A 27,575-nucleotide genomic window follows, 5' to 3' on the forward strand; every position below is an offset into this window, starting at 1 on the left:
TGAAAAGGAGAAAACAAAAGTTTTTAACTTTTTCACAAAAAAAAGAGATATTTGATAACTCACTGCTATAGAGCTTTTGAGATAGATTCAAAAACTTGCTTTGATAACAAACTTTAAATCCAGTCACTCTTTGATAGAAAACTTAAAATCAAGAAGCTAAGATTCAGAAGGGACAAAGCAAAAAAACTCGCAATTCTTTAAAACAGAGAGATTTTACGATATCTATAGAACTTTTTAAAAGGAGAAGTAAAAGTTTCAACTTTTTTTGGTGAAAAAGAAATATTGGAAAACTACTCATAGATATCTGCAGAACTTTCAACTCCGTTATCATTTCAAAATAATACTTCTTGTACAAAACAGAGTAAGGAACAAAATGTTTGACGTAGAACTTTAATCCGGGTACTCTCCGACATAAAACTTAAATTCAAGAAATTAATATTTCGGAAAAAGAAAAACAAGTCTCACAATTCATTGAAATAGCTGGAGATATTATGAAATCTCTTCAATATCAAACTTTTTAAGAAATAGAACTGAAAAGGAGAAAACACAAGTTTTAAGTTTTCACAAAAAAAAAAAACAGATATTTGATAACTTACTGCCATAGAGCTTTTGAGAAATAGATTCAAAAACTTGCTTTGATAACAAACTTTAAATCCAGTTACTCTGTGATGGAAAATTTAGAATCAAGAAGCTAATATTCAGAAAGGGCAAAAACAAAAGACTCGCAATTCTTTAAAACAGACAGATTATACTATATTTGTAGAACTTTTAAAAAGGAGAACTTGTTGGCAAAAAGAAATATTGGAAACTACCCACAAATATGCATGACGGTTTTTCATAGCAAATTTGAACTCCGATGTTTGAAAAATAATAGGTCTCACAAAAATCAGAGTAAGGTAGAAAATTGCAATCATTTGCGCCACTTTGAAACGACCTTGAAGGAAGACTCTAAATCTGGTTACTCTTTGACTCAAAAAAAATATATATATATATACATATAATCAGGAGGCTAATATGTAGAAAGGACACCAATAAAATTGAAATTCTTTAAAACAGAGAGATATTACAGAATCTCTTGAACAAAGAACTTCAAGAAGAAAAGATTAAAATTCAAAAGGAGAAAAACAAAATTTTTTTGGCACAAAGGAGTGATTTAGAAACTTACTACTCATAAATTCTATTGAGAAATAGATTCTAAAGGTTGCGGCTCATTTGCACCATTTAAAACAACTTTGACAGAATATTTTAAATATGGCTACTCTTTGACAAAGTAATATACATACATATATAATCAAAGAAGCTCATATTTAGAAAGGACAATAGAATTAAAATTCTTTAAAACAGAGAAATATTACGGAATCTTTTTCACAAAGAACTTTAAGAAAAAATATTAAAATTCAAAAGGAGAAAAAAAAAGTCTTAACTTATTTCGCAAAATAGAGATATTTGATAACTTACTGCCACAGAGCATTCGAGAAATAGATTCAAAACTTGCTTTGCTAACAAACTTTAAATCCAGTTTCTCTTTGACAGAGAACTTATAATCAAGAAGCTAGTATTTAGAAAGGACAAACAAAAGACTCACAATTCTTTAAAACAAAGAGATTTTACGATATGTGTAGAACTTTTAAAAGACAGAGAAATTTTCAAAAGGAGAAATAAAAGTTCTGACTTTTTTGGCGAAAAAGAGATACTGGAAAACTGCTCATAAAATGCATGACATTTTTTTGAAAGAAAATGTGAACTCCGATGTTTGAAAAATAATGGGTCTCGTACAAATCAGAGTAAGGTAGAAAATTGCAATCATTTGCACCATTTAAAACGTCTTTGACAGAAAACTTTAAATACAGTTACTCTTTGACAAAAATAGATACAATCAAGAAGCTAATATTTAGAAAGGACAACAGTAGAACTGAAATTCTTTAAAACAGAGATATTGCGGAATCTTTTTTAACAAACAACCTTTTAGGAAAAAAGATTAAAATTCAAAAGCAAAAACAATTCTTTTTTTTTTTTTTTTGGCACAAAGGAGGGATTTAAAAACATAATGCTTATAAAGTCTATTGAGAAATAGATTATAAAACTTGTGACTCATTTGCACCAATCTGAAAAGACTTTCACAAAATATTCTAAATTTAATTACCCTTTGACAGAATAAAATATATATAATCAAGAAGCTAATATTTAGAAAGGACAACAATAGAATCTTTAAAACGGAGAAATTTTACAGAATCTCTTCCACAAAGATCTTTAAGAAAAAAGATTAAAATTCAAGAGGGGAAAAAAATTACTTTTGTTTTTTGCAAAACAGAGATATCTTATAACTTAATGCCATAGAGCTTTCCAGAAATAGATTCAAAAACTTGCTTTTAAAACACTACAAAGAACTTAAAATCAAGAAGCTAATATTTAGAAAGGAGCAAACAAAGGACTCGCAATTCTTTAAAACGGAGAGATTTACCATATCAGTAGAATTTTAAGAAAAGAGAGATATATTCAAAAGGAGAAATAAAAGTCAACTTTTTTTATGACAGGGATATTGCAAAAGTGCTCATAAAATGCATGACGTTTTACAAGGCAAATTTGAACTCCCGATGTTTGAAAATAATAGGTATCGTACAAATCAGAGTAAGGTAGAAAATTGCAATCATTTGCACCATTTTGAAATGACTTTGATGCAATACTTTAAATCCAGTTACTCTTTGACAGAATCAGATATAATCAGAAAGCTAATATTTACAAAGGACAACAAGAGAATTGAAAGTCTTTAAAACAGAGAGAGACTATGGAACCTCTTGAACAAAGAACTTTAAGAAAAAAATTAAATTTCAAAAGGAGAAAACAAAAGTTATTTTTGCACAAAGGAGGATTTAAAAACTTACAACTCAAAGTCTATTGAGAAATAAATTCCAAAGCCTGTGACTCATTTGCACCATTTTGGAAACCACTTGACTGGAATACTTTAAATCAGGTTAATCTTCGACAAAATAATATATATATATATATATAATCAAAAAGCCATATTTAGAGAAGGACAACAATAGAATTAAAATTCTTTAAAACAGAGAAATATTAGGGAATCTCTTTCACAAAGAACTTTAAGAAAAAGATTAAAATTCAAATGGAGAAAAAAAAAATTTTAACTTTTTTTTTCAAAAGAGAGAGAGAGAGAGATGTTTGATAACTTATTGCCATAGAGCATTTGAGAAAGAGATTAAAAAACTTGCTTCAATAACAAACTTTAAATCCATTTCTCTAAACAGAGAAGTTATAATCCAGAAGCTAGTTTTGAAAAGGACAACACAAAAAGACTCGCAATTCTTTAAAACAGAGAGATTTCTGCTAAAATATGTGCAGATTTCTCAACATGAAACGATAGAGCAGATCATGTGAAGACCAAAGAAGCTGGGAAATCTTGGACTTAGTAGAGTGTAATGACTCAGAGAGATAGAGAGTAGGATCCGAAAGTAACAGAAGTGAAAATATCCACGAAATAAAGAGGCATTGGTTTGCTAACAAATTTGGTAAAAAGGCGGTTCAACTACTTAAAAAATTAACTCTCAAGACATATACAGGTAATTATGCTTAACCCTTAAGGGAAAGTCAAGCATTGACAAATTCCAGGCAAGAAAAATATGTGCAGATCTCTGCTAAAAATGTGCAAATTTCTCAACATGGAACGATAGAACAGATCAGGTGAAGACCAAAGAAGCTGGGAAATCTTGGGCTTAGTAGAGTGTAATAACTCAGAGAGAGAGAGAGAGAGAGAGAGTAGGATCTGAAAGTAACAGAAGGAAAATACCCATGAAATAAAGAGGCATTGGTTTGCTAACAAATTTGGTAAAAGGTGGTTCAACTTCTTAAAAGATTATTTCTCAAGAAATATACAGGTCATTACGTTTAACCTAGGGAAAAGGTCAAGTATTGACAAATTCAAGGCAAGAAAACCACAATGCCCTTGTCCCACTAGCCAGGACACATTCAAGAAAACACCAAATGAAATGCCTTTCTCCTCAGATATGAAATAAATGGCATATAAACAAGAGGAATTCCTACCAAAACACCGGAATAAAAAAATATATCAATTTTTAATTACGGAAAAATACCTTTTTTCATGAATGCGGCTGTAGTTTTACCCAGTTGAACAAGGGGTATTGATACTCCCTTGGCGTTTCAGCTGTTCACTCATATCATCAGGGCCCAAGTGTAGGAAAGTGTAGTAGTAGTTGAGGAAGGCTATTAATAGCATGTTGGTCAGAAGGTATAGAGAACCTACAATAGTTATTTATCACTATTAGACCACATCACATGTCCAAAATAAGAAAAAACATAACAGTAATACATCAGCATATGCCTTGAGCTAAACAAAGTTCTCACTTTCCTACAGTAGAGCAGAGAAGTTTCCACTCAAGCATGATTAGAAAGTATCACGCACAAATAGAAGTTTCAACATATGTTACTTTGGAACCTGGTAGCAGAGAGAGATTTTCTTGAGGTGAGACGGGATATTAATAGTATGTTGGTTGGAAGGTATAGAGAACCTACAATAGTTATTTATCACTATTAGACCACATCACATGTCAAAATGAGAAAACTGAACAGTCCACCATCAGCATATGCCTTGAGCTAAACAAATTATCTACTTTCCTACACTAAGAGCAGAGAAGTTTCCACTCAAGCATGATTATAAAGTATCACGCACGAATAGAAGTTTCAACATATGTTACTTTGGAACCTGGTAGCAGAGAGGCAGATTTTCTTGAGGTGAAACAAACACGATATACAAACATCAATTTGCTAATGCAATGGATACTCAGATTAAAAAAGCAGACTATGATTGAAAGAAAAAGATGATTGCCAAGATCTCTCACATGTAAAATGAAAAACGCGAGCATTTAATCTGAAGCAAAAATTGCATTGAGTGGAACCCAAGTATAAAAATTGTCAATCAAAACTTACACGCATCTACAGTGCAGGATTTGACACCGATCTCAATGAGATATTGCCACGTGCAAAGCTCAACTTTAATGCATTAGTGAAGAATGGCAGTTCATTGCAACTGCAAGTGAATTTACATGTGGTTTTAAATTCAATACAGGTAAGCCATGCAAAGTCCACGGGCAATAAACAGAGGGCAATAAACATTTACAAACAAGATGATACCAAAAGAAGTTCACTCTCGAGGTATACTACCTTTTAAATGTTGAAGTCTTAATGAGGTGACACACCCAAAACCTATTTCATAAATTTTACTTTAGTAACAAATAACTTGTGATGCCACAAAATATGCTAAAATTGATTTGACAAATCAAACTTCCCACAGCCGCTTCTAAATTATATGCATGTCTGAAAGCAGAACCATACTAGGTAAATAAATTCAAAAGATACTTCAGTTCAAATAAATAATCAGGTGTTTCATCACATCCTTCTGTAAAAAAGGCGATAATAATTCTATTAGAACATCTCCATCTTAGATGTTTTCTGTTCCCATGATTGATGAAATTATGGGTCTCTGAGATCATGACCACCATTTCTACATGGAAGCTGATGTATCAAAGCATAGGAAGGAACAATTCTCATGATATTTAGAGTATATTATTATTTGCATTTCAAGAAATCAGTTATCTGCTATTTCTCTTACTACTCACAATCTTCATTAAATATGAACATAAACATACCACAGGGGTTCAGAGTGACAGCAGCTTTCTTCAGTGCAGCCAAACCCATGAAGCGTGCAACAGTCCTGGGGAGGGGCAATGAAGATGTAGAAAATCCATGGGCATCACCCCAGAGCTATTCACCTGTGACAGAAATAATGAACCAGATAAATATAGCTCTAATTGGTTCAACATTTAAAGCTAGCAAGCTCACTCCAATTCCAACCAAAAGGTGGACAACAATTGCATATCTGCAAGCAGTACACCGATGTAGGTACAACTTTGTACAATGTACTACCTATAGCACATAAATGTTGACATCAAAAAGTAGTTTCCTGGGTTGGCAAACAGTCTTTGAACCGTATACATGAGCTATGATATCTGGTATCTTTCAAAATAATTGTCTATGTTCGAGCTCTTGCTGTGCTCCTCACAATGCAATATCATTCTATAAAATATTTTGGATCTACAGATCACAAACTATGTTAATCAGGGCCACTGTTGTGTCGGCACCCTTCCACTCGGTCTGACCCTGTCACTCTGAGTGCAAGTTTCTGGTGCCGGCTGTCTTGTAAAGTTTTGGTTAAAGCTCAATATATTCTTACCTTACCAAAAAAAAAAAAAAACTATGTTAATCAGCATATTAAACTCATAGAGAGAAGTGCTGATATAATTGGCCAGGAAGCCTAAATTATCCCTTCATGCTATTCCAGGATAGACGAACAAAATGAGGTACTTAAATTGCATTTAGATTATCCCCCAGGTACTTAGCTCATTAAAGTCACTTGCAAGCGGCACTGAACATAACTCAGAAGAAGAGGCAACAAGAGGAGGATGCATAAAGATGGGTAAGAGCAACGTATGTTCACCCATGGTCTACTGACAAGTGTAAGATTTTTCATAAAATCCATCCATTTCATAGACAGGAAATGGAAAAAGGGGAAAACTGAAAACTGCATAGGCTCATCAATACATCAAATAGACCACCGCACTTCACATAAAGTTAGGCGCAAAACAGAAGAAAATAAAGAAACAAGGAACTCAGCCAGATCACAACTAGCGCATGTATAAGAGATCCATGAATTACTAAGACAGACTATGAAGCCTTATGGAAAAAGGTAGTTTGCAATCATGTTTAGAACCTTATTACTCCAGTCTGCTACAGTCTTACTACACCCGGAAATGGATAGCATCTCCAGATAATGACCCTGAAGGGTAAGTTAGCAGATTTTTGAAGGCATCAACTTCTGCTGGTATATCTTGAGGGGAATTTTCCTTCCGGCTTCCTGAAAATTTTTGTTACGGAGCATGTCAAGTACATTTCTTTCCCTTAATCCTATCATAATATGGTAACACCCTAGAATTTATGATGATCACCTAGCTGAACATATACGATACCAAGGACTAAGAGGACAGAGGATAAAATGATGGCAACATAACCCACACATCCACCTTCCAAGGTAGAGTACTTTGCCAATAGCCTGGCAGATTTTTGAAGGCCCCCACTTCTGCTGGTGTATCTTGAGGCATAGTTGAGAAGAATTTTCCTTTCTGCTTCCTGAAAATTTTGTTATGGAACACGATCGGTACATTTCTTTTCTCTTAATCCTATCATAATATGAAAACATCCTAGAATTTATGATGATCACTTAGCTGAACATATACAATATCAAGGACTAACAGGACAGATGATAAAATGATGGCAACATGCCCCCACATAATTGCCATCCGGATTAACATGCGGTTGTTCAACCAAAGGATACCAGTAAGAAGGAGATTGTGCTTGTAAATATTAACAGCGATGCCATTACCAATATTCAGGTCAGAGATCCTTTCTCCATTGCATGTTGTAAATACTGAGCCAAGCATCAATGTTGTAACAGAAGAAAGAGTCCACCCTGTGCTTAAGTCCTCGACATAGGGACAAAGGTAGAGTACTTGGCCTATAGCCTGGCATATATATAGATAAGATGGACATATGGGTTACCAGGAAAACTCATTATCAAGAAGAAGCATTTTCATCTGAAGTGAATTCCCATCAAGTAAACCAGTAGGCAATCAACTAGAAGATCATTTAAAGACTTTTCCCAAGTTTTATGGCTATGTTATGTATGGAACCCCATTAAGCCTAGATCCCATTGTTGGCACACTGTTAGGGCTCTCAGGAACATATCAAACAGAAATACTTCCACTCAGTTCATTTATAGTTGCTTTTTAAAAAACTGGTCCCACAATATCTGACACATTTGTAGAAATTTGAGAAAGAAGAGAAATGTGAGTGTAAATCCAAACATGCAGTATAGACTGGAACAAAAATCAGAAAACAAAGAAGCTACAAATCTTCTTCGCATGCTGTGATTCTACTTTGGCAATGGTTAGCATAATTTTGTGTGCCAGTTAATTAAGTGCTTGCCTGTACCATGGCAAACCGGACTGAAGCATAGCAAGTATACTGGAGAACTTCCTTCCTGCTCCACCTTCTCCTTCTTTCAGGTCTTGCAACTTCCAATATATTTGTGCCAAAAGCTGAAACACAATTTGCGCCTTCACAAAGGGAACCATACCAAGGGAGCAAATCCCAAGTCTACCAAAACCTCCCCAGAAAAAGAATCCAAAGTGCTCAGCAGACTACACTGATCAAATTCCCAGCCAAGCATTCCGAATTTACACCTCCTGGGGACCATATATGCCTAGTCGGGATAGGGCCAAATATCCCAACAACTTCAGGAATTTCAAGGTAATGGCCCTCTAAAAGAAATATCCAAAACCAATATAACTATCCTCAATTGCAGCTGCCACAGAAAGGAGTTTGTTAGCCAATTGGCTATCTGAGCTAATGACAGCCAAACAATGAGCGACAAGCAATGTAGAAGTTTGACCCTACCACTCCCCGCCATGAGACGATGTCTTTTTCCCTTCTTGTGCTCAAGGAGCTCTCAGGTATTGGAGAAAACAAACCTAGAGAAATTTCCCATGTGGAGTTCAGCACAGAGGAATGATGTGAATCTATTCCCAAAGAATCAAAAACTGCGCCCTCAAACCTGACGAGTAATTAAGGGACAAACTAAACTAAAAGAACTTGACTATGACGACTTTTCTGAAACAGGAAGCAATGACTGGACTCAATTTATCATTGATTTGAAAAATGACCACTAGTGATAAAATCCTACAAAACTATTGAGCATTACATGTGAAAACCTATTGATAAATTCTTGCATAATATGCATGATGTTCTTTAAAAAGCACCCTCAAACTCCCAATGTTGTATCAAAGCAATAATTTTTACAGAAGAGAGTAAGATAGGAAATTGTCATCATTTGCTTCATTTGGAAACAACTTTAATGTTAAAATTTAAATCAGTTACTCTTTCACAGGACATAAAACCAAGAAGCTAATATTTAGAAAGGACAAAAAGAAAAGTCTCACCATTCTTTAACACGGAGACAGATGTTACAAAATCCCTTTAACACAAATTAAAAAATATATCTACAAATATTCAAAGGGAAAACTAAAGATCAACTTTTTTGGCTTAAAAACACAGATATTTGAAAACTCACTGTAATACATTCAGAAACTCGTAATATCCTCTAAAATATTATGCGTGATGTTGTTTAAAAGCAAATCTAAACTCCCAAAGTTCTTTAAAAATAGTAGGTCTTGTACAAAAAAGATTCAAAATGGAAAATTACCAATCAGTTGCAACATGTGGAAATGGCTTTGACAGAGAACTTATAATTTGGGTAGTTCTTTGAAGAAAACTTAACATCAAGAAGCTAGCATTAAAAATGACAAAACAAAAGTCTCATAATTCTTTAAATCAGAGAGAGATTTTATCAAATCTCTTTAACAAAGAACATTCACAAAGGGATAATATTGAAAAGGAGAAAAAAAAGGTGAAAAGAGACATATGACAACTTACTGCTCACAAAGCTATTGAGAAATAGATTTAACAATCTTGGGAAAGTATCTATCAATATGCATGAGGTTCTTTGAAAGCAAAAGTACAATTCCCAATGTCGTTTGAAAATAGTAGGGACTAGTACAACATAGAAGAAGGAAGAAAATTGCCATCCTTTGCAACGTTTGAGCTGATCACTCTTGACAGAATTCTTAAAATCAAGGAATCAATGTTTAGAGAGGACAAAACCAAAGCTTCACAGTACTTTAAAACGGAGAGATATTTATGTATTCTCTTTAACAGATAACTTTTGAGGAACATATAAATATGAAAAGGATAAACAAGAGTATTTAACTTCTTTTTTTTGTCAAAAAAGAGATTTGAAAAATTGCTGCTCATAAAGCTATTGAGTAATAATTAGACAAACTTGGGATAAATATACATGATGGCTTTCAAAAGCTTTGAACTCTCGATGTTTGAAAAAGGAACAAAATTGGGATGATGACATTTCAAAACTGACTTTAACGTAGAACCTTAAATCCAGTTACTCTTTGACAAAAATCTTGAAATCAAGAAGTTAATGTTTAGAAAGGACAAAACCACAGTAGTCTCACAATTTTCTAATAACAATATGCATGACATTCCTTAAAAGCAATTTAAAACCCTCAGTGTTGTTTGAAAATAAAAGGCCTTGTATAAAACCAAGGAAGGAAGAAAATTGACATCATTTGCAACATTTTTTTTTTTTTTGGTAAAAGGTAATAAATATCTTTAAAGGAAAACTCTTAATTGCTATATTTTGAAATGTCTTTAAAGGAAAACTCTTAATCTAGTGACTCTATAACAGAAACTTAAAATCAAGAAGTAAACATTTAGAAAGGAAAGGACGGAGAGATTATCTCTTTAAAAAATAACTTATGAAATAATATTTAAAAGGAGAAAACAAAAGTTTTGACTGTTTTGCCAACAAAGAGATACTTAAGAAACATGCTGCTCATAAAGCTATTAAAAAATAGATTTGAAAAACTTGTGATAATATGCAATAAGTTTTTCAAGCAAAGTTGAACTCCCAATGTATGCTTTTATAATAATACGTCCTGTACAAAACAGGAAGAAGATTGCCATCATTTACCACCTTTGGACACGACTTCAGTGGAAAACTTCGATTCTGGCTGGCCTTTGACAGAATTTTAAAAACAAGAAGTTAAAATTCAAAAAGAACACAAAAGTCTAACAGTACTTCAAAACAAAGAGAGATACTATAAAATCTCTTTAACAAAGAACTTTTGAAGTACAAATAAAGATACTTGAAAACTTACTGCTGAAGGCTATTGAGAAATAGGTTCGACAAACTTGTCATGAATATGCATGACATTATTTGAAAACAACTTTCAACTCCCATTTTTATTTGAAAATAATACTTCTTGCACAAAACAGGGTAAGGAACAAAATATTTGAAGTAGAACTTTAATCCAGGCACTCTGTGACAGAAAACTTAAATTCAAGAAATAAGTATTTCGAAAGAAAAAAAAAGTCTCACAATTCATTGAAATAGCTGGAGATATTACGAAATCTCTCCAATAACGAACTTTTAACAAATAGAACCAAAAAGCAGCAAACAAAAGTTTTTAGCTCTTTTTGCAAAAAAGAAATATTTGATAACTTACTGCCGTAAGTTATCAAATATTAGATTCAAAACTTCCTTTGATAGCAATCCAGCTACTCTTTGACAGAAAACTTAAAATCAAGAAGCTAATATTCAGAAAGGACAAAACAAAAAGACTTGCAATTCTTTAAAACAGAGAGATTTTACAATATCTGTAGAACTTTTAAAAAGGAGAAATAAAAATTTTAACCTTTTTGGCAAAAAGAGATATTGGAAAACTGCTCATAAATATGCATGATGGTTTTTCATAGCAAATTTGAACTCCCAATGTTTGAAAAATAATAGGTCCCATAAATATCAGAGTAAGGTAGAAAATTGCAACCATTTGCACCATTTTGAAATGACTTTGACAGAATATTTTGAAATTTGGTTACTCTTTGACAAAAATATATAAATATAAATATATATAAATATATATAAATAAAAATATATATATATATATATATATATATATACACGCATTTAAACTAATATTTAGAAAGGACAACAACAGAATTGAAATTATTTAAAAAAAGAGATATTACGAAATCTCTTGAACAAAGGACCTTAAGAAAAATGATTAAAATTCGAAACGAGGAAATAAAAGTTTTTATGGCACAAATGAGGGATTTAAAGTTACAGCTCATAAAGTTTATTGAGAAATAGATTCTAAAGCTTGTGACTCATTTGCACCATTTTGAAACAAACTTTCACAGAATATTTAAAATCTGGTTACGCATCAACAAAATAAAATATATATAATGAAGAAGCAAATATTTAGAAAGGACAACAATAGAATCAAAATTCTTTAAAACAGAGAAATATTACAGAATCTCTTTCACAAAGAACTTTAAGAAAAAAGATTAAAATTCAAAAGGAGAAAAAAAACGGTTAACTCTCTTTTCGCAAAAAGAGAAATTTGATAACTTACTGCCACAGAGCTTTGAAAAATAGAATCAAAAACTTGCAATTATAACAAACTATAAATCCAGTTTCTCTTTGACAAAGAACTTAAAATCAAGAAGCTAGTATTTAGAAAGGACAAAGCAAAAGACTCACAATTCTTTAACACAAAGAGATTTTATGATATATGCAGAACTTTAAAAAGAAATATTCAAAAGGAAAAATAAAAGTTTTAACTTTTTTGGTGAAGAAGAGACACTGTAAAACTGTTCATAAAACACATGACGTTTTTTGAAAGCAGATGTGAACTCCCGATGTTTGAATAATATAATAGGTCTCATACAAATCAGACTAAGGTAGAAAATCGCAATCATTTGCACCATTTGAAACGACTTTGACGGAATACTTTAAATCTGGTTACTCTTTGACAAAATAAAATACAATCAGGAAACTAATATTTATAAAGGACAATGATAGAATTGAAATTCTTTAAAACAGAGAGAAATTACGGAATCTTTTCAACAAAGAACTTTTAAGAAAATAGCTTAAAATTCAAAAGGAGTAAACAAAAAGTTTGTTTTTTTGGGCACAAAGGAGGAATTTAAAACCTTAATGCTTACAAAGTCTATTGAAATAGATTTGCACCATTTTGAAACAACTTTGACAGAATATTTCAAATCTGGTTACGCATTGACAAAATAAAATAAATATAATCAAGAAACTAATATTTAGAAAGGACAACAATAGAATCAAAATTCTTTAAAACGGAGAAATAATACGGAATCTCTTCCACAAAGAGCTTTAAGAGAAAAAGATTAAAAGTCAAAAGGAGCAAAAAAAATTTAACTTTTTTTGCAAAAAGAGAAATTTTATAAATTACTGTCAAAGAGCTTTCCAGAAATAGAATCAAAAACTTGCTTTTAAAACACTATAAATCCAGTTTCTCTTTGACAGAGAACTTTAAATCAAAAAAAGGCTAATATTTAACAAGGGCAAAACAAAGGACTTGTAATTCTTTAAAACAGAGATTTTATCATACCTGTATAACTTTAAAAAAGAGAAATATTCAAAAGGAGAAATAAAAGTTTACTTTTTTGGTGAAAAAGAGAGATTGGAAAACAGCTCATAAAATGCATCAAAGCAAATTTGAACTCCCGATGTTTGAAAAATAATAGGCATTGTATAAATCAGAGTAAGGTAGACAATTGCAATTATTTGCACCATTTTGAAATGACTTTGACTGAATACTGTAAACCGGTTACTCTTTGACAAAAGAAGATAAAATCAGGAAGCTAATATTTACAAAGGACAACAATAGAATTGAATGTCTTTAAAACAGAGAAATATTACGGAAACTCTTGAACAAGGAACATTAAGAAAAAAATTGAAATTCAAAAGGAGAAAACAAAGTTTTTTTTTCGCATAAAGGAGGGACTCAAAAAATTACTGCTCATAAAGTCTATTGAGAAATAGATTACAAAGCTTGTGACTCATTTGCACCATTTTGAAACGACTTTGACAGAATATATTTAATCAAAAAAAAAAAAGAAGCTAATATTTAGAAAAGGACAGCAATGGAATAAAATTCTTTAAAACAGAGAAATACTACAGAATCTCTTTCACAATGAACTTTAAAAAAAAAAAATAGATAAAAACCAAATAAAAAAATATTTGATAACTTACTGCCATAGAACTTCGAGAAATAGATTAAAAAACTTCTTTGATAACAAACTTTAAATTCAGTTTCTCTTTGGCAGAGAGAACTTGTAGTCCAAGCTTGTATTTAGAAAGGACAAAAAAAAAAAGACTCACAATTCTTTAAAACAGAGATTTTACGATATCTATAGAACTTTTAAAAAACAAAGAAATATTAAAAAGGAGAAACAAAAGTAAAACTTTTTGGCAACAAAGAGATAATGAAAACCTACTCACAAAACGACATGACGTTTTTTTTCAAAGCAAATTTGAACTCCCAATATTTCAAAACTAATAGGTCTCTGTGCAAATCACAGTAAGGCAGATGATTGCATTCATTTGCACCATTTTGAAACAACTTTGATAAAAAAAACTTTAAATCTGGTTCACTTTGACAAAAACAGAGATAATCAGGAAGCAAATATTTAGAAAGGACATAAATGGAATTGAAAAACTTTAAAACAGAGAGATTTATGGAATCCCTATAACAAAGAACTTTAAAAAAACATTAAAATTCAAAAACAGGAAAAAAAGTTTTTTTGCACAAAGGAGGGATTTAAAAACTGAAAGCTTGTGACTCATTTGAAATTTTGAAACGATTTTGACGGAACACTTTAAATCGGGTTACTCTGACAACATAATATGTATATATACATATATAAAGATAATCAAGAAGCTAATATTTGGAAAGGACAACAATAGAATTAAAATTCTTTAAAACAGAGAAATATTCGAATCTCTTTCACAAAGTACATTAAGAAAAAAGATTAAAATTCAAAGGAGGAAAAAAACAAGTTTTAACTTTTTCACAAAAAAAAAGAGATTTGATAATTTACTACCTCAGAGCATTCGAAATAGATTCAAAAACTTGCTTTCACAATAAACTTTAAATCCAATTACTCTTTCACATAAACTTAAAATCAAGAAGCTAATATTTAGAAAGGACAAAACAAGAGACTCGAAATTATTTAAAAATATAACGATATCTATGGAACTTTTAAAAAACAGAAATATTCAAAAGGAGAAATAAAAGTTCAACTTTTTTGGCAACAGAGATATCGGAAAACAGTTCATAAAATGCATGACTTTTATTAAAGTGAATTTGAACTCTCGATATTTGAAAAATAATAGGTCTTCCAAATCAGAAAAAGGTAGGGAAATTGCAATCGTTTGCACCATTCTGAAACGACTTTGCCATAAATACCATAAATCCGGTTACTCTTTGACTGAAAAAGATATAATCAGGAAGCTAATATTTAGAAACGACAACAACAGAATTGAAATTCTTCAAAACAGAGTAATTACGGAATCTTTTTAACAAAGAAAGTTTTTTTGCACACAGGAGGGATTTAAAACTTACTGCTCATAAAGTCTACTGAGAAATAGATTCTAAAGCTTGTGACTCATTTGCACCATTTTAAAATGACATTAACAGAATATTTTAAATATGGTTACTCTTTGATAAAATAATATATATATATATATATATATATAACCAAGAAGCAAATATTTAGAAACGACAACAATAGAATCAAAATTCTTTAAAACAGAGAAATATTATGGAATCTCTTCCACAAAGAGCTTTAAGAAAAAAGATTAAAATTTAAAGGAGAAAAAAATTGAACTTTTTTGCACAAAACAGAAATTTTATAACTTACTGCCAAAGAGCTTTCCAGAGATAGAATCAAAAACTTGCTTTTAAACGCTATAAATCCAATTTCTCTTTGACAGAGAACTTAAAATCAAGAAGCTAATATTTAGAAAGGACAAAACAAAAGACTTGCAATTCTTCAATACAAAGAGATTTTACAATATCTGTAGAACTTCTAAAATACAGAGAAATATTCAAAGGAGAAAAAAAGTTTAACTTTTTGGGAAAAGAGACATTAGAAAACTGCTGAAAAAAATGCACAACGTTTTCTAAAATGCACAACAGAATTGAAATTCTTCAAAACAGAGTAATTACACAATCTTTTTAACAAAAGAACTTTAAGTAAAAAGATTAAAATTCAAAAGGAGAAACAAACGTTTTTTTTTTTTTTGCACAAAGGAGGGATTTAAAAACAAAAAGTCTATTGAGAAATAGATTGAAAAGAAAGCTTGTGCCTCATTTGCACCATTTTAAAATGACTTTAACAGAATATTTTAAATATGGTTACACTTTGATAAATAATATATATAACCAAGAAGCAAATATTAAGAAAGGACAATAATAGAATCAAAATTCATTAAAACAGAGAAATATTATGGAATCTCTTCCACAAAGAGCTTCAAGAAAAAGATTAAAATTCAAAAGGAGAAAAAAATTGAAGTTTTTTTGCACAAAACAGAAATTTTATAACTTACTGCCAAAGAGCTTTCCAGAAATAGAATCGAAAACTTGCTTTTAAAACACTATAAATCCAGTTTCTCTTTGACAGAGAACTTAAAATCAAGAAGCTAACATTTAGAAAGGACAAAACAAAAGACTTGCAATTCTTCAATACAAAGAGATTTTACAATATTTGTAGAACTTCTAAAAAATAGAGAACTATTCAAAAGGAGAAGTAAAAGTTTAACTTTTTTTTGGAAAAGAGATATTAGAAAACTACTCAAAAAAAATGCACAATGTTTTTAAAATGCACAACAGAATTGAAATTCTTCAAAACAGAGTACTTACACAATCTTTTTAACAAAGAACTTTAAGTAAAAAGATTAAAATTCAAAAGGAGAAAACAAAAGTTTTTTTTTGCACAAAGGAGAGATTTAAAAACTTACTGCTCATAAAGTCTATTGAGAAATAGATTCTAAAGCTTGTGACTGATTTGCACAATTTTAAAATGACTTTAACAGAATATCTCTTTGATAAAATAATATATATATAACCAAGAAGCAAATATTAAGAAAGGACAACAATAGAATCAAAATTTTTAAAACAGAGAAATATTATGGAATCTCTTCCATAAAGAGCTTTAAGAAAAAGATTAAAAATGCAAACGGAGAAAAAAAAACTTTTTTGCACAAAAGAGAAAGTTTATAAATTACTGTCAAAGATCTTTCCAGAAATAGAATTAAAAACTTGCTTTTCAAAAAACTATAAACCAGTTTCTCTTTGACACACAACTTAAAATCAAGAAGCTAATATTTAGAAAGGACAAAACAAAAGACTTGCAATTCTTCAATACAAAGAGATTTTACAATATTTGTAGAACTTCTAAAAATAGAGAAATATTCAAAAGGAGAAATAAAGTTTAACTTTTTTGGAAAAGACATATTAGAAAACTGCTCCTAAAATGCACAACGTTTTCTAAAATGCACAACAGAATTGAAATTCTTCAAAACAGAGTAATTGCAGAATCTTTTAACAAAGAACTTTAAGTAAGATTAAAATTTAAAAGGAGTAAACGAAAGTTTTTTTTTTTTTTTTTTGCACAAAGGAGGGATTTAAAAAGTTTTTCTTTAAAACAGAGAAATATTATGGAATCTCTTCCACAAAGAGCTTTAAGAAAAAAGATTAAAATTCAAAAGGAGAAAACAAATTGAACGTTTTTTGCACAAAAGAGAAATTTTATAACTTACTGCCAAAGAGCTTTAAGAAAAAAGATTAAAATTCAAATGGAGAAAAAAATTGAACTTTTTTTGCACAAAAGAGAAATTTTATAACTTACTGCCAAAGAGCTATGCAGAAATAGAATCAAAAATTGCTTTTCAAACACTATAAATCCAGTTTCACTTTGACAGACAACTTAAAATCAAGAAGCTAATATTTAGAAAGGACAAAACAAAAAACTTGCAATTCTTCAATACAAAGAGATTTTACAATATTTGTAGAACTTCTTAAAAATAGAGAAATATTCAAAAGGAGAAATAAAAGTTTAACTTTTTTGGAAAAAGAGATTAGAAAACTGCTCGTAAAATGCACAACGTGTTCTAAAATGCACAACAGAATTGAAATTCTTCAAAACAGAGTAATTCAGAATCTTTTTAACAAAGAACTTTAAGTAAAAAAGACTAAAATTCAAAAGGAGAAAACAAAAAGTTTTTTTGCACAAAGGAGGGATTTAAAAACTTTTTCTTTAAAACAGAGAAATATTATGGAATCTCTTCCACAAAGAGCTTTAAGAAAAAAGATTAAAATTCAAAAGGAGAAAAAAAAATTGAACTTTTTTTGCACAAAAGAGAGTTTATAAATTACTGTCAAAGAACTTTCCAGAAATAGAATCAAAAACTTGCGTTTAAAAACACTATAAATCCAGTTTCTCACACAACTTAAAATCAAGAAGCTAATATTTAGAAAGGACAAAACAAAAAGACTTGCAATTCTTCAATACAAAGAGATTTTACAATATTTGTAGAACTTCTAAAAAATAGAGAAATATTCAAAGGAGAAATTAAAGTTTAACTTTTTTGGAAAAGAGATATTAGAAAACTGCTCCTAAAATGCACAACGTTTCCTAAAATGCACAACAGAATTGAAATTCTTCAAAACAGAGTAATTCAGAATCTTTTAACAAAGAACTTTAAGTAAAAAGATTAAAATTCAAAAGGAGTAAACGAAAGTTTTTTTTTTTTTTGCACAAAGGAGGGATTTAAAAAGTTTTTCTTTAAAACAGAGAAATATTATGGAATCTCTTCCACAAAAGAGCTTTAAGAAAAAGATTAAAATTCAAAAGGAGAAAACAAATTGAACGTTTTTGCACAAAAAGAAATTTTATAACTTACTGCCAAAGAGCTTTAAGAAAAAAGATTAAAATTCAAATGGAGAAAAAAATTGAACTTTTTTTGCACAAAAAGAGAAATTTTATAACTTACTGCCAAAGAGCTATGCAGAAATAGAATCAAAAATTGCTTTTCAAACACTATAAATCCAGTTTCACTTTGACAGACAACTTAAAATCAAGAAGCTAATATTTAGAAAGGACAAAACAAAAAACTTGCAATTCTTCAATACAAAGAGATTTTACAATATTTGTAGAACTTCTTAAAAATAGAGAAATATTCAAAAGGAGAAATAAAAAGTTTAACTTTTTTGGAAAAGAGATTAGAAAACTGCTCGTAAAATGCACAACGTGTTCTAAAATGCACAACAGAATTGAAATTCTTCAAAACAGAGTAATTCAGAATCTTTTAACAAAGAACTTTAAGTAAAAAGACTAAAATTCAAAGGAGAAAACAAAGTTTTTTTTGCACAAAGGAGGATTTAAACACTTTTTCTTTAAAACAGAGAAATATTATGGAATCTCTTCCACAAAGAGCTTTAAGAAAAAGATTAAAATTCAAAAAAGGAAAAAAAAATTGAACTTTTTTGCACAAAAGAGAGTTTATAAATTACTGTCAAAGAACTTTCCAGAAATAGAATCAAAACTTGCGTTTAAAAACACTATAAATCCAGTTTCTCACACAACTTAAAATCAAGAAGCTAATATTTAGAAAGGACAAAACAAAAGACTTGCAATTCTTCAATACAAAGAGATTTTACAATATTGGTAGAACTTCTAAAAATAGAGAAATATTCAAAAGGAGAAATTAAAGTTTAACTTTTTTGGAAAAGAGATATTAGAAAACTGCTCCTAAAATGCACAACGTTTCCTAAAATGCACAACAGAATTGAAATTCTTCAAAACAGAGTAATTCCAGAATCTTTTTAACAAAGAACTTTAAGTAAAAAAGATTAAAATTCAAAAGGAGTAAACGAAAGTTTTTTTTTTTTGCACAAAGGAGGGATTTAAAAAGTTTTTCTTTAAAACAGAGAAATATTATGGAATCTCTTCCACAAAGAGCTTTAAGAAAAAAAGATTAAAATTCAAAAGGAAAAGAAAACAAATTGAACGTTTTTGCACAAAAGAGAAATTTTATAACTTACTGCCAAAGAGCTTTAAGAAAAAAGATTAAAATTCAAATGGAGAAAAAATTGAACTTTTTTTGCACAAAAGAGAAATTTTATAACTTACTGCCAAAGAGCTATGCAGAAATAGAATCAAAAATTGCTTTTCAAACACTATAAATCCAGTTTCACTTTGACAGACAACTTAAAATCAAGAAGCTAATATTTAGAAAGGACAAAACAAAAAACTTGCAATTCTTCAATACAAAGAGATTTTACAATATTTGTAGAACTTCTTAAAAATAGAGAAATATTCAAAGGAGAAATAAAAGTTTAACTTTTTTGGAAAAGAGATTAGAAAACTGCTCGTAAAATGCACAACGTGTTCTAAAATGCACAACAGAATTGAAATTCTTCAAAACAGAGTAATTCCAGAATCTTTTTAACAAAGAACTTTAAGTAAAAAGACTAAAATTCAAAAGGAGAAAACAAAAGTTTTTTTTTTGCACAAAGGAGGGATTTAAACACTTTTTTCTTTAAAACAGAGAAATATTATGGAATCTCTTCCACAAAGAGCTTTAAGAAAAAGATTAAAATTCAAAAGGAGAAAAAAATTGAACTTTTTGCACAAAAGAGAGTTTATAAATTACTGTCAAAGAACTTTCCAGAAATAGAATCAAAACTTGCGTTTAAAAACACTATAAATCCAGTTTCTCACACAACTTAAAATCAAGAAGCTAATATTTAGAAAGGACAAAACAAAAGACTTGCAATTCTTCAATACAAAGAGATTTTACAATATTTGTAGAACTTCTAAAAAATAGAGAAATATTCAAAAGGAGAAATTAAAGTTTAACTTTTTTGGAAAAGAGATATTAGAAAACTGCTCCTAAAATGCACAACGTTTCCTAAAATGCACAACAGAATTGAAATTCTTCAAAACAGAGTAATTCAGAATCTTTTTAACAAAGAACTTTAAGTAAAAGATTAAAATTCAAAAGGAGTAAACGAAAAAGTTTTTTTTTTTTTTTTTTTTTTGCACAAAGGAGGGATTTAAAAGTTTTTCTTTAAAACAGAGAAATATTATGGAATCTCTTCCACAAAGAGCTTTAAGAAAAAGATTAAAATTCAAAAAGGAGAAAACAAATTGAACGTTTTTTGCACAAAAGAGAAATTTTATAACTTACTGCCAAAGAGCTTTAAGAAAAAGATTAAAATTCAAATGGAGAAAAAAATTGAACTTTTTTTGCACAAAGAGAAATTTTATAACTTACTGCCAAAGAGCTATGCAGAAATAGAATCAAAAATTGCTTTTCAAACACTATAAATCCAGTTTCACTTTGACAGACAACTTAAAATCAAGAAGCTAATATTTAGAAAGGACAAAACAAAAAAAACTTGCAATTCTTCAATACAAAGAGATTTTACAATATTTGTAGAACTTCTTAAAAATAGAGAAATATTCAAAAGGAGAAATAAAAGTTTAACTTTTTGGAAAAAGAGATTAGAAAACTGCTCGTAAAATGCACAACGTGTTCTAAAATGCACAACAGAATTGAAATTCTTCAAAACAGAGTAATTCCAGAATCTTTTTAACAAAGAACTTTAAGTAAAAGACTAAAATTCAAAAGGAGAAAACAAAAGTTTTTTTGCAAAAGGATTTAAAAACTTTTTCTTTAAACCAGAGAAATATTATGGAATCTCTTCCACAAAGAGCTTTAAGAAAAACGATTAAAATTCAAAAGGAGAAAACAAATTGAACTTTTTGCACAAAAATTTTATAACTTACCGCCAAAAAGCTTTAAGAAAAAAGATTAAAATTCAAACGGAGAAAACAAATTGAACTTTTTTGCACAAAAGAGAGTTTATAAATTACTGTCAAAGAACTTTCCACAAATAGAATCAAAAAACTTGCGTTTAAAAACACTATAAATCCAGTTCTCTTTGACAGACAACTTAAAATCAAGAGGCTAATATTTAGAAAGGACAAAACCAAAGACTTGCAATTCTTCAATACAAAGAGATTTTACAATATTTGTAGAACTTCTAAAAAATAGAGAAATATTCAAAAGGAGAAATAAATGTTTAACATTTTTGGAAAAGAGATATTAAAAAACTGCTAGTAAAATGCACAACGTTTTTGTCAAATGCACAGCAGAATTGAAATTCTTCAAAACAGAGTAATTGCAGAATCTTTTAATAAAAAACTTTAAGTTAAAAGATTAAAATTCAAAAAAGGAGAAAAAACAAAAGTTTTTGCACAAAGGAGGGATTTAAAAGTTTTTTCTTTAAAACAGAGAAATATTATGGAATCTCTTCCACAAAGAGCTTTAAGAAAAAGATTAAAATTCAAAAGGAAAAACAAATTGAACTTTTTTTGCACAAAAGAAATTTTATAACTTACTGCCAAAGAGCTTTAAGAAAAAGATTAAAATTCAAACGGAGAAAAAAATTGAACTTTTTTTGCACAAAAGAGAAATTTTATAACTTACTGCCAAAGAGCTTTCCAGAAATAGAATCAAAAGCTTGCTTTTCAATCACTATAAATCCAAAAGGAGAAATAGAGAAATATTCAAAAGGAGAAACAAAATTTAACATTTTGGCGAAAAGAGATATTGAAAAACTGCTCATAAAATGCACGACGTTTTCAAAGCGAATTTGAAATCCCAATGTTTGAAAAGTAAAAGGTCTCATACAAATCAGAGTAAGGTAGAATTGCAATCATTTGCATCATTTTGAAACAACTCTTCCAAAAAAAAGATATAATCAAGCTAATGTCTAGAAAGGACAACAATAGAATTGAAATTCTTCAAAACACAGAGACATTATGGAATCTCCTGAATAAAGAAATTTAAGAAAAAGATTAAAACTCAAAACAGAAAACAAAAAAGGTTTTTTGCACAAATGAGGGATTTAAAAATTATAATCAAGAAGCTAGTATTTAGAAAGGACAAAACAAAAGACTCGCAATTCTTTAAAACAAAGAGATTTTCTGATATTTTTAGAACTTTTAAAAGAGAGAAATATTCAAAAGGATAAATAAAAGTTTAACTTTTTGGTGAAAAAAGAAGATATTGGAAAACTGCTCATAAAATGCACGACATCTTTTTCAAAGCAAATGTGAACTCCCGATGTTTGAAAATTATTAGGTCTTGTAAAAATCAGAGTAAGGTAGAAAATTGCAATCATTCACACCATTTAAAACGACTTTGACAGAATACTATAAATAGAGTTACCCTTTGACAAAAAAAGATTGAAATCAGGAAGGTGATGTATCAAAGCATAGGAAGGAACAATTCTCATGATATTTAGAGTATATTATTATTTGCGTTTTAAGCAAATCAGTTATTAGCTATTTCTCTTACTAATCACAATCTTCATTAAATATGAACATAAACATACCCCTGGGGTTCAGAGCGACAGCAGCTTTCTTTAGTGCAGCCAAACCCATGAAGCGTGCAACAGTGCTGGGGAGAGGCAATGAAGATGTAGAAAATACAATGGGCATCACCCCACAGCTATTCACCTGTGACAGAAATAATGAACCATATAAATATAGCTCTAATTGGTTCAACATTTAAAGCTACTGAGCTCCCTCCAATTCCAACCAAAAGGTGGATAACAATTGCATTTAAGAAGCTAACATGGAGAAAGGATAAAACAGAAGTCTCACAATTATTCAAAACATTAAAATCTCCTTAATCAAAAACCAAGTAGTTAACATTCAGAAAAGACAACTTTGACAGAAATCCAGATACTCTTTGACAGAAACTTAAAACCCAGTAGTTAACATTTAGAAAAGACGAACGAAAAGTCTCAAAGCACTTTAAAACAGAGAGAGGAATATTATGTAATCTCTTTAACAAGGAACTTTGGAAAAACAGAGAAATATAGAAAGTTCAACTTTGTTTGGCAAAAAAGAGATCCTCATAAAGCTATTGAGGAACAGATTCAACAAACTTGTTGTATAACCTAACATCGTATGCATGATGTTCTTTAAAAGCAAAATTAACCACGCAATGTTGCTTGAAAAATTACAGGCCCTGGACAAAACTGAGTGAGAAAAGAAAATCGCAATCATTTGCAACAGTTGAAATTGATTTTGACCTAAACTCTAAATCCCGTTAGTCACTACTCATTAAGACATTGACTGAGAGGTTCGACAAACTTTCGGGATCTTACCATAAATTCCGAAAGATAGATGAAAAACAGTAATTCCAGTCTAAATCGATGCAAGGAAAACTTGCTACCCAGAAGTCAGAAGGTATATATGATTCTTAAGCTCTTGCGACAGGATTTATCACTAACGACGGCATCAGCACCCAATCACAACTAGCCAGAAGGAGAAAAAAATTCGAGAAAAAAAATTTACGATCCACCTCCGAACTCCAACAAGCCCTCTCGCACGCCGGTGATCAGCCTCTCGCCTTCGCCGCCACCATGGGCGACCCCGTCGCCGAGCCCCGACCAAAGCGCCCCGACGCTGCGGCGTCCGTTCGCCGATCATCGGCCCGCACGCGGAGCCAGACGGCGGTTTCCGCCCGCTCCGATCGCGAGAGAGAGGGAAAAATGGGAAATAAGCGGACGGAGAAGACGAAGAGGAAGAGAGATGATGATGTGACGGTGGGGCGAGGATTTCTTGTTTTTATTTCTAAATTCCTAACGGATAATTAGCCCCTTTCCCCCTCGTTCCAAATATACCCCTCGTAAATTAGGAAAGTGCATAGCACGCTGGAGGTTGCAACGGTAAATTTACAACTTTCAAAAATAAATAAATCCGTTGCGGTAGGGTATTCGGCAGAAGTTGGGCGCTTTTTAGTGTATAAACCGATTGGATTTAAAGTCAATATATATTAATAACTTGAGGTAAATTGTCATTTCCGAAGGAAGATTACTACCCACCCTCAAATTTTACGATTATAGAGTTCGGTTATTGATTTTTAAGTTGTGCTTCTTGCGACAATTTCAAGTACTTTTACTAACTCATTAAGTTTAATTTTTTGGTCAGAAATTACATTAATTAATTAGCAGGTGATAGGCATTTATTGTTATGAATTGTATTGCTAAATTGCTACATAAAAAAAAAAACGGAAAGTACTAAATATAGGTGCAATTGAGATCACAAAAATCGAGCAGATTACAATTGTTGAAGGTATAATTACTAATATATATGGACTCCGATTATGACATGTCGAGGAAAATTAGCTATGGTAGGATAATTACTTGGTAATAACAAAATTTTATCATCGAATTACGAATTTTAAAGAAAAGTTTCTAATAACAATAGAAAGAGTATTAACAACGATAGAAACTACCAATCACGATTAATTGTAGAAAGATTAATTGTAGAAAACTACAATATTACTCGATAATTACTTGTAAGGACATCTCTAACTTACTAAATGTAAAGGCATGTTGCTATTTTTTATAAAAAAATTTCCGAGGATCAACGCAATCAAATTATGAGGAATTTAGCAATTTACCAAAGCTTTAAGTTAGTTACAGTATATTTTTGTCGATGGCGATAGTTTGGGATAATTCACGGCATTATAATGAAATTACCAAGTATTATGTCATGTTGTGGAATGAATTATTCACTTCAAAATAGTAACATCTCTTAAGATAGGTAATGCAACTTTAAAGTAGTAATTTCCCTTGTAATTGGTAAATTAAGCAAGTGCTAATCCTTGATGATCTTAATTATACTTACTCTTAGTAAATTGCTAACATGATCTTGTTGAAGTATTGTATCATAAAAGCAAATGGATGTTCATAATTGTACTTTGTGCTGGTAAAATTAGTTTCGCCACTGTTGAATTACAATATTGCTAATATTAGTTCTGGTATTTATAATAATATTGCCTATCTAGCGTATCAGATATGTTCATCCACATTTTTTTTTAATGAGTTGCTAATATTATTACAATGTTTTAAGAGTTTTTTGTTAAGTACAAGGGTAAAGATTGGAACCAAACCAAATTGGTCGGTTTTTGGGTGGTTTTCGATTTCTAAAATTTGGAATCAATGATTGTCCATCCAGTTTTCTGATTTGTGGACCAAACCACTCAAACCGAACCGATACTATTTTTTTTTTATTAGCATGTTAATGATACCTGATCATATGTTACCACACCTTCAACGTATTTCCATCGAGATTTTAGTGATTAACGTTGAAATATTATCCCACATCATTGACAACAGGTTTTAAATACTGTTTATATTTATGTAATTTTTCTCCACTTATCTATTTAAGCTTTTGTTGATTTCCCTAACAAGATCCAAAATACTAAAAAAAATGAAAGTTTAAACCATGCAACGAAATTTGCAATCTCCTAGGAAATAAGAAAAATGAAAGAAGATATCATCATTGTGCTTGGCTCCCATCCAATTCCAAGACCAGGCGAGTCAATTCGACCCCCTTAAAGCCGATCACTTAGAATCGAGGATAAATTAATTACACTTACAATAAGAAAGATAAACCCCCTGAAAATTAAAGCTTTCTGCATTAATTTGAGCACGGGCAAAATTATACATTTTTCTAAATAAGATGATAGGAGTATTAGAAGAGAGTTCTAGATATACTTATCTTCTTTTTTGTTCGCAAGTGAAAGCTCTTTTCTTGAAAGTAGAAGAAGCCAAAAGAGGTGAAATATGAGATAACAACTTCTCAATTTTCCCCTTTGATGACTAGAAATGGCAGAAAGGCCACGACCTTATGAATTAGGTAGGTACAAACTTATTTCATAAATTACGTAGTTATATAGCAGACAAAAACAAATACCTTTCTAAAAGTATCATTTAATTAACAATTAATTATGACGAAGAAGGAAAGAGAGTGATACCGCATGTTATACTCGCATGGAATTCATACAAATCGATTAAGTGATCCTGCCATCAAATCAAATTGATTACTCTTCAAAGTAGTATGAACTCGGCTTCTAATCCTCAGAAAATAACTATTTCTACATTTTTGTTAGTTCTATTGATCTCATGGATAGTAAAACTGATGAATTCAATTTTTGGAAAGGTACATATTTGGGTGCGTAAGACAAAAAATCTCGAAGACAAAAACCTTTATTTTATTTTGAATAATGAGATTTGTCGACATGAACAAGCACTCGAACTTTCTACACCAAAATCCTGATCAGCTCCAACAGGCTCGAAGTTAGGATTTTGATTTAGTAAGTTGTATTAGTTTAAAGGCTTAATATGCAACTAAAAGGTCAAAGATTTATTTTTAAAAAAAATGCTTAATTCAAGGTTAGTGCAATCGGCTGAAGCATTAAATGATTTTTAGCTCGGAAATTAGAAGTCTATCGGTTCGAATGATACAAATTGCATGCAACATGTTTTGAATCGGGGCCGTCGATTGGGCGAAAGATATAAATTTAATCGGTTGATAATACTCGTATAATGTTTCGAGCCTTTAGAGAGCATCGAGTCTTTGCGCTCGTAGCTCTAGATAATAAAAGAAACTACCGCTTTCTCCTCACTTCATGCTTCTGTGTTGCATAAACCAAGTCCAGATAAGAAATCATTTTCTTCCCCATGCTACATAAACCAAGTTTCGTGAGATTTTTGGTTCCACGAATTCAAGTTTCACACCCTTCAGCGAACCCTTGAAACCCGCATGGGCGTGTAATAGCCCATGTTACGGGCTGATCTCCGGGCCGGCCAACGCTTTCGGCCCACCTAATTGTCTGATTGAGTCCATCTGAAATGACATTGCCGGCTTTGTTTTGCCAAGAATTTCTGCGGTCTAAAGCCCACATTCATTAAATTTTTGTCATCAATCACCCAATCCACTTAACAAGCCGAATAAAGAATAATAGTTAGCTAAGCGGAAGGATTAATGGTGTGCTCGACCAAATGTCCATAGTGATAGTGCTCCTAATTATACCTATTAAATAGGTGAATCGAATCTAAAATGATATAACTCAAATTAATTCATTTAACTTATTTTGACCCATTTGT

General features: G+C 30.6%; 1 pseudogene; it reads right to left on the reverse strand.

The window, feature by feature from the left end:
* Positions 1–4,114: 4,114 nt before the first annotated feature.
* Positions 4,115–27,575, reverse strand: part of LOC120286175 — a 53,703-nt pseudogene continuing 30,242 nt past the window's right edge.

The sequence above is a fragment of the Eucalyptus grandis genome, chromosome 6 (assembly GCF_016545825.1).
Source record: "Eucalyptus grandis isolate ANBG69807.140 chromosome 6, ASM1654582v1, whole genome shotgun sequence".
Lineage (NCBI taxonomy): Eukaryota > Viridiplantae > Streptophyta > Magnoliopsida > Myrtales > Myrtaceae > Eucalyptus > Eucalyptus grandis.